The sequence below is a fragment of the Glossina fuscipes genome, unplaced genomic scaffold (genome assembly GCF_014805625.2).
Source record: "Glossina fuscipes isolate IAEA_lab_2018 unplaced genomic scaffold, Yale_Gfus_2 43, whole genome shotgun sequence".
NCBI lineage: Eukaryota > Metazoa > Arthropoda > Insecta > Diptera > Glossinidae > Glossina > Glossina fuscipes.
Genome location: NW_023998427.1, coordinates 3522972 through 3532091, shown reverse-complemented (window position 1 = coordinate 3532091; position 9120 = coordinate 3522972). Strand labels below are relative to the sequence as shown.

The following is a 9120-nucleotide window of genomic DNA, read 5'->3' as shown; positions in this document are numbered from 1 at the left end:
TGGTTTTTGTGAAGAAGCGGCGAATGCAAACTAAACGAGATATTTTTTAGCGCTTTCGCAAATTTGTCAGTGAAAATGCTTCCCAATGAAATTCAGAAAGATTGTATGCGAGCGAAGATGGCTGCTGATCTATATGGCAAAGGGTGCAAAACCGATGATGTAACAGTAGTACATTCATCGCTGCTTGCAATGCAGCAGTGTGGAGAGATTTTTGCCTCCGAAATTCACAAATATTTGAAATAAATGACTCAATCAACATAGGTGACATCGTGTTAGTTTCTGATAGGAAGTCCAACCAAGTACACCGGGGAGAGGTAAGTTATGTAAACTTTAATAAATTAGAATTAACCCGGATATTTAATTGAAGATTGTTGGCTTCGATGATGCATTCGAGGTGCTTAACGTTGATAGTGGCAGCAAAGAGTCGGTAAAACGAAATCTTTTACGCAAACCTTCCATGCTATTGCGGTAGTTGCCGGCGTGTTGCTTTTTGAAAAATCTCTTGCTAATAGCCCGATTAATTAGTTTCTTTGGATAGCTGCATGAAAAATCCTACTGAGTTTTACATAACGTACAACGACAGTAATAGCATCGACTTATCATTTCAAACCTTTGAAAGGAAATCGATATGCAAAGGATTATTACTAATGTTATTTAAGTTACCGAAAAGTCACATACTCCTGCAACTCAGTCAAAGTATTTGGATTCGGTTGTGACTGCTTCATCGTCATTTGAGAGTACATCTTTGAGACGATCTCTTCCGATATCCTTAAAGAGAGAATGGAATCGCTAAAGATTGGGAACCACGAACAAGGCCAATAAGTTGGAAGGATCCAGTCGTACGTGAAGTTCGACGTAATTCGAAGATTATACAGAGTGTTTGCAACGAATCCACTTTTCCACGTAGGAAATACAATACAGAGTAAGTATACACAGGTTGGAATTCACATGAATAAATTAACTTTTTCTTTTCGTTACATCAATTACAGGGGATATTTTAGATTTATGGAATGAATGCAATGGAAAAGCATGCAGGAAATGCCTCAAGGATCGTAAGAAGAGCAGTCGATTTAACCATGTTTGTCCGTTCATTTGTCAATCTGCTGTATCATAAAGTCTAGTTGCGTTTCTTAATGCCAGTAGGTCAAGTATTTCCTTATTCAAGGTTGTTTTTTCAACGTTAACTCATGCGTGGGATGTCTTGGATTGAAACAGCGTAACACCGGGAAAACATATTAGGTTCATTAACTATGTTTTCTTTACTTTTCATTTAAAAGATAGAGAAGAGGATTATTTTATCCAAATAAATCTAAATTTTTTTGTCGTTTCATGATATTCAGGAAAATGGAAATCTGTTTGGCTCTCTACGATGAGGATGACCAATGGTATCGGGCTTTGTTTTTGGCCTACTTAAAGAATGGCACCGTTTTGGTCCATTATTTCGATTATGGCAATGTATCAAAAAACATGTCAAAAGAATTAATATTCCCTCTGTACGCCCATCAAATTTACATTGATGATTGTAAGTATCTAAACGTACATACGAAACCCACCAAAAATAAAATACTTCTGTCATTTTGATGGTTTAGGCATAAAATCTGATGAACGTGCCGTTACTTTTGCAAAAAATATCCAAAAATGTCCAACAATATATGCGGATGTCCATATAAATGAAAATGGTACATACTTTGCCGTAATAAATGACTTGAAAATTCTGTGTTGTTCCTCCGTTAAAAAGTAACGACAATAATTGTATTGCTTTCCTTCACCCATACTTAACTTTATTTCACTTTTGCTTACTTCCGTTTTAAAAAAATGCGTTGAAATGCTTGTACTAACTGAAAAACCTTCTACTATTAAAGTTGTCCGTCTTAGGCGTAATTACGCGTATAATTTAGAATAATTCGCCGCATTACTATAACTGGCCGGAAGTGAGAGAAATACAATATAAGTCAACTATTAGGACCTTCTGGCAATTTTCAGCATTTTTTCATTTGAAAAAGGCATTTTTGGAGAAAATTGGCGGTACACCATATATTAATCAAAATATTTTCCATCATATTTTACAACTTTTACCAATCTTTCTGGTTACATGGCGATAGCGTGCCGAAACAATTTATATTTGTTCCATTCCAAAGCGATCCAATCGTTGATTGATCTTCGTACTTCTTCGAATTTCCGAAGCTGCGTGCCATTCAAGCCAAGAAAGAGGTCATTGAATCATTGAATTTAAACGATATATACAGTGGTATTTCGCATTACATTATCATTTTTACCTGCAGAAGTCGCTGATCAAAATTAATGGAATATTAAGGTCTTATACGTTTTAAACGACCTGATCGAGCTGGCCGCTAGAACCGACCATAGGAAATTCATCAGATATGGAAGACGAGCAGAGTCAGCATAAAAAACGTTGCGTATTTTTGCATAAGTCACGTCATTACTTGTGACTTAATCCAGTTGTTTCCCTTGCAGCCAGTATGACAGCCTGTCCAAGTGCTTTTATCTCGTTCATGTTGAAATATTAATCATTATTTTGCGTTGTGTCTATGTTTTTTCAACGGTTTACCATAAGTTAACATAGATTTATTAAAAAGAGATGTGAGTCGACTTTTTCGATGTTTATTTGATTTGCTTAAGTTCATCACTATCGCTTATAGTGAACATATACAAACGAAGTATATGGCAGGAGATGAGTAAGTAAGCAGATGGAGAGGAGAGGGTGGAATATAAAAAAGAGTGAGATTGTAACAGGCAGAAATCTTAGTATTTGTATCTCAGTATTTGTATTTGTGAAGGAATCGGCAACATCTGGTCCAATCCTATTATTGGCCAATGATTAAGCCACGTATATGCATAGGCATACATATACTTTCATATATACACATATATTTTGTCTTAAGATTTTGGTTTACCTTTCTGTCGTTTTGTGTATGCATGGAGGCAACTAAATGATATTAACTTTAAAATGACAAGCTACACATATAAGATAAAAATTTTACAAATTAAAATAGCTCCTATAAATATCATATTCAGATTGCTCTTATAATTGAGCATTAATTTCCTGAATATATTTTTCTGCTTCTCTGTGAAATTAATGATTATTTTTATCATATGAATGTAAATTTAATTTCTTGATATAAAATATTTTTGCCTCCAGTTTTTTTCTTGATTTTAAAAATAAATACACATTTGTATTGCAACAAATAATCATCACATTCCATTACCTGAACATACGAGCTGTAATTCTCACACCCTTCGTCCATTCTATCGCATATATATATCTATATATAACTGGTTATTAAGTCTTAGATAGCATTAAAAACTAATAATCGCATCTAGGATTTAATATCATCTGGTGCCTTAAATAGATAGAATACATGATTAAATTTATTAAATGCAATACGTTTTAAGGATGAATGGTTCCATAAATTTCGTTAGTAAGCAACATGTCATAATGATGTTTATTAAAATGAAAGTAATAACATGAAAGTACCAATGATGCACGTTGAGCACTGTTTACGGTACGGTCCTCTCCCGCCAATTAGACACTATTGTTTTAGAGCTGCAATGCAAAAATTCGGGGTTGCCGATGTTCATCATGATGCAAAGAATCTTCGTAGGTATCGAAAATCATAGATAGAAGTTTCTCTAGAAGTAAATTGTATAGATGTCATTTTGCTACCTGCATCCATTTATTGATCATCCATTTTATTGCATTATTACAAGTAGAAAATGAGTGAAATTATTTAAAGAAGCTGTCAGGAAATTCTGAAAGTTTTCATAGCGATCACGCAAAAATATATACACACAATATACGCATTCGTACGTACAATAAGCTTAGGATTCTGAATTGATTTAGGCACCATTGGTCCCATATCACTCTATTTTTCGAACAGTGGAAATGGAAAGCTGAAAGTCCACATAACTGACGGGTGCGTAATTAATTTCAAATATTACAATGATCAGCCAGCCAGATTGTAAAGCTATAAGAAGAATTTTAAAGAAGCAAAAATTTGCTAGCTATCGATGTTAATAACTCAATTACCTCTGTATGAGATCGGGTTCAAAATTTTAGCCGCGCAGGTAAAAGCCAAAAGTGACCAAGTTACTGTCCGTTACTGTCAAATCTCAAGTTCCATAGAATTTTCTTTGGTCGCAGCTACAGCGATTGCTTAGTTGATAAAGGCATAACACTCCACGATTGGCCATATACTCAATAGACTGCGGCCACCATCTATCTATATCGTTGCCTTTCCTCTCTTCTTTTTGACAGTCGCCATGCCACACTAAAGTGGAATTGATCATATAGAAAGAAAGAAATAAGAAAATCAAACCCAATGTACAAAAAAAATATTCGTGGAACTTGTTTCTTATCATCGTTTTATTGGTAGAGTGAGATTGAATTTTTTCTTTCGACAGTAGCTTGCAGAAGTGCACTTTAAGTGCACCCGTACACTATATGTACGTACACGGTTGATTGACACCAAATTCTGCGTCGTCTAATCATCAAAAAATTAAGAGAAGCAATTAAAACTTTGCAAAAATGGAAAACTTTAACCAAATGGACTTTAACCAATGGACAAATGCGAAAATGAACATTTTCGAAACATAATAAAAAAAAATAAATGAAAACTTCCGTATATTGTTGTCAATAACTTAAACAATCGCGTACATTTTGCATGTATACGCTGTCGAATTGAAGTAGAGTCACGTCCATCTCTCTGTTGCTTACTTTTTGCTATTTTTGTGTTGTCTTTAAAAAGTTAGGTTAAATCAGTTTATTAAACGTATTTTCAGAAATTGAAAATGCATTCCCTAGTGCATATCAATTTCTACCGCTCTTATATGCTAGTCTTACGTCAGATAAATTGAATGCTTTACTCTTTGAGTAATCTCATCTTAGATTGTAAGTACGTTATTATTATAATTGCATTCGCGCTATAAATAGTTTATGAGGTTTTTCTTCAATTTTCAATCATATAGATATTCCCCATGGAATCTAAACGTTTTACATGACCATCAATAAGGAAATAAATTTTTATCGTGCTGAATAATGCCAATATCGGGCTAAAAACCTTCTCATAACCGACCTTTTCAGATTATTATTATATTATTAGCCCAGTTATTTAGGCATGTTATGTTAATTATGTTATTCCATTCCATATTAAATGAACAAAGTTACTCTTTGGAAACGTAATTTTAAATGAATGTATATGCGCGTACATCTGGCATTGGTCATATTATGCTATAGTACCAGCTTGTTTATACGTAAGAAGCGCCACCATGCATTCTACGTTAGTGTTATGGCGCAAAAATATGTTCACTTCTAAAGCCGTCTTCATTCACAATAATGTTATTGGACGACTTTTGCCAGGGGAGAAAAGGTTCGTCCACATTTGTGCATTTGTTGAACATTTGCCCATTTATTGGGATTTTGATTATGATTTGAAAAGTTTACCGAGGAGAACAAACGAAAGCGATCAGTTGTTTTTCTTATCGTTTTCGTGACGCTAAGATCAAAAATCATTAAAATCAGTTGTCTTGTATAACCTATGTACAATTATGGCTCAACCAAATTTACATAACACACTTAAGGACCAGTTCGAATCAAGAATTCACCCACAACTATCACAAACGGGTTGGACTAACTGAAAACGGCTTTTAACTTGTGCGTTTATTTACAAAATATTGTCGTACCTTATGAAGATGTTACTTCAAATCCAGTTCATTCTAGCTAAGTAATAAAATCCCCAAAAGAGGGAAAAATCAAATGCACATTCGGAGCGCGTCATGCAGCCGCCGGCCGAGGAAAACGCGTACCAGAAAAGCAGGTTAACGGATTAAAAATGAAGCTATAAAATTAGGTGCTAGTAAATAAAATAGAAATTTGTTGAAGGGAGGGTGAGTAGAAAAAGAATTTCGAGTTGAGCAGTCGAAAGTATTGCCAAAAATAAATTGTGAATAATCCTACATTTAGCGAATATAATCGTAAATAAAAGAACTTTGAAGTGTATTTCTCTTGAACAAAATATTCACGACCCAATGATATGGAGTGTATCTTAGAAAAGCGAATTTCATAACAATATATACAATACACATTAATATACATGAGTTTCTTATGTTTCAATGTTATTAGTGAAGATGTTCGCTCTGCCTTCAACTACGCTATACAATGTAGTGGGGGGTGTTGAAAGATTCGACTAGAGCTAAATATAAATATAAATTTTTTCTTCTTTTCTCCTCAATATGATTATATTATTATCTCTCTGTTCTTTCTCTTGTTCGTCTTTAATGACATGCGTTATCTTAAGTAAACTGAACCAGTCAGTCCTTGTGAAATGTACATTTATCTCAGCGAAGAAACTGACAAAAGGAGTTTTACGTTTTACTTTGAACACAGCGCTACGATACGTGCAATCTGGATTTCATCTACTAATTAATTGTTTTCCTTTAAGCTTTCTTAAATTTAAAGTGGAGTACATATACAGAGAGTCAAAGCATACTCAAGCACATACTGGAATAATTAATGAAATTTCCGTAAAGACTTAAAAGCGTTTTCTATTGTATGTGTATTTGCGTTTTCCCTTACAATCGATTTCTCTAAATGGAGGTAAACTGATTTTATCAGTTCGTTTGTAACATTTAGAAATTTTCATTAAACGTGTCATGAAGTACCTACATTGCATAAACGGTGTAGCATGCCGTATTGGTTTAACAACAAACTCCGTCGTTTGCCGTTGAGATTGTTATAGGACTATATACAGCGAGTCTCATTAATATTGGGTTTCTTTCGCTCTACAAAGAGTAAACGCTTCTTAAACCTAGTCCATTGTCCAAACATAAAAATTTACTTTACTGTTTTATACCATTAGGGAATGCATATTAAAATATTTAAAAAAAAAAAAACATTACTCTAGTAGACAAGAAAATTAAATAACTTCAACAGCTCAAAAAACATACCGTCATTAATATTGGGTTTTTTTCATATAAGGAAGAATGCGAGGAAAAGTCAATATTTGACTTAATAACGTCATTTAAACGTTTTGACATATTTTGTACAATTTTTCTTGTGTAGGAAACAGGGACTTTACTCCTTTCCTCTTATAGTGTATTTTTCAGATCGTCGACAGAAGAGATTGGGAATTTTCGCACACGGCAGTCGAATTCATCCCATATATTTTTGATGGGGTTTAAGCCTGGTGATTTGTGGAAGAGGGTGAAGCACTTTGAGGCATTTACTTAAGAATCATTCTGAAATTAAGGGCGACGTAGGCTTGAGATCGTTGCCTTCGTAGAATTTAAATGTTTCCAAAATACTAAGTTTGTCTCGCTTTTCTTCCAAATTTTTCTTCAATATCCTTAAAATATCCTCCTTGTTTACAATACCGTCAATAGGTATCAGTAGATAGGAGACTGTAACATGGCCATTGCCATGTTCACCGTAACCCCGACGGTACAAGAATTTACCAAAAAGCTAAAACTAGAAATTGCGAGAAAACACATTTCCAACTTAACTCATTCCACTAACAATTGGGCGTCTTCCCTGCCAAATTCTATTCTTAGGTTCTTATTATGTTGTTGTACCCAAACCGTACGGCGAGGATGGCAATGGTATGGTCATATTACAGTTTGGCGTGCATTGGGTTTTTCCGCATGCTACAGAGGGACATGGACCGGTTTCATTCGTATAATAACATAGTTATTAAAAAAGTAAAAATTAATTTTGTTTCCAAAATTTTAATCAAAGGATTTTCAATGTACGAATAATCAAGAGTATAGCGAACGGAGATGGACGCTTTTTTAGTGAGCTGATAGTTTTTCTTTTTTATAGAATCATATCATTAACTCAGATTAACAAAAATACTTCTTTAGGAAGTTAAGTGATACGTTTTAAAGACCGCGCTGATACTATACGATTCAGTGTGGTATCATAAGATAGCGATGTGTGTATGCACGTAACATTCACACAGATTTACGGTAGATCCAAATTTTATTATCTTGTTAGTTCATCTCTATGGTGTCTGAATATGCAATTTGTGAAATAGACCCATTTTTTTTATTATACGGATTGATTCAGAGTCACGCTGTAATTTGACTTAAGTGTGTCTGTCCATCTATCCTTCTTGCAGTCTGGTGTTTACCCTACAAGTTGTAAAGTTTAAAATATTTTGATAAAATTTGGCGCGCTCACGTGCTTGAGTGCAACGCTGAACGTTATTGAAAGTGCATTGAATAGGTTCATTTTGGACGAGCATTCTCCACAGAACGCTTCATTTTGGAAAAGAAAAAAATTCTAGTTTTCAAAATTTATTGACTTTTCGCCTATATAAACTTGCCATAAGTTACTACGAAAAGTCTACAAGGATTGATTTTTTGAATCACTGTGACGTAGATGGTCGCCCTCAGTTTTATTTGATTTTTTTTTTAGGACTTTCGAACTCCTTTTTTACTAGTTCAGTTTACGGTTGCAGATTGGAAACCTAGAAAGGGATGGCTAAGAGAGAACGTATTCTAACTTATTTTTGTGGCGGAAAAAGTTGACCTTGCGATGAGTATTCCGTTTTCGCGAAAACATGTTCGCAATTTTTTGCCAACGGACACTAATCTAAATCCATCGCAAATCAATACAATCTTTAAAGAAAGCCGCTATGCAGAGTTAATATTGGAGCTAAAGGATAAAGAATTACACTTTTGTCATGCTGTGTTCAGATGTGGGTTTATTTTGGAATTAAAAAATAAAACACCTTCAAGCCGTTTATTTATTCATTTTTATACCCACCGCTGTAGGGAGGGGATGTATTCATTTTGTCATAATAAAGTATATATATTCTTCATCAGGATGAGATTTTGAATCGAACAAGTCATGTCTGTCATGGTGTGCCATGCTATGTCTGTGTGTTGTTGGCACTCTCCTGGTCGCAAAAATGAAGGTATCGACTTCAAATTTGGTAGAAACATTGGAAGTTCTTGCATGCAGGTTGGTATTGGAAATTGGTCAAATTGGCAAATAGCATCCGCCGGCAGCAAAATGTAAAGTCAACACAGCTCTGTTTCTTTAAGCAAAAAATTTTACAGTTTTTGCTCGTTCTTCATAAATTATAAAAGATAGAGGGCTGG

At 34.4% G+C, this 9120-nt stretch overlaps 1 long non-coding RNA gene across 1 annotated transcript; it reads left to right on the top strand.

The window, feature by feature from the left end:
- Positions 1-248: 248 nt before the first annotated feature.
- On the top strand, positions 249-1624 carry LOC119637203. The gene is made up of 4 exons (XR_005247226.1): positions 249-314; positions 368-922; positions 990-1239; positions 1341-1624. It is a non-coding gene; the product is annotated as an uncharacterized LOC119637203 (long non-coding RNA).
- The last annotated feature ends 7496 nt before the right edge of the window (positions 1625-9120 follow it).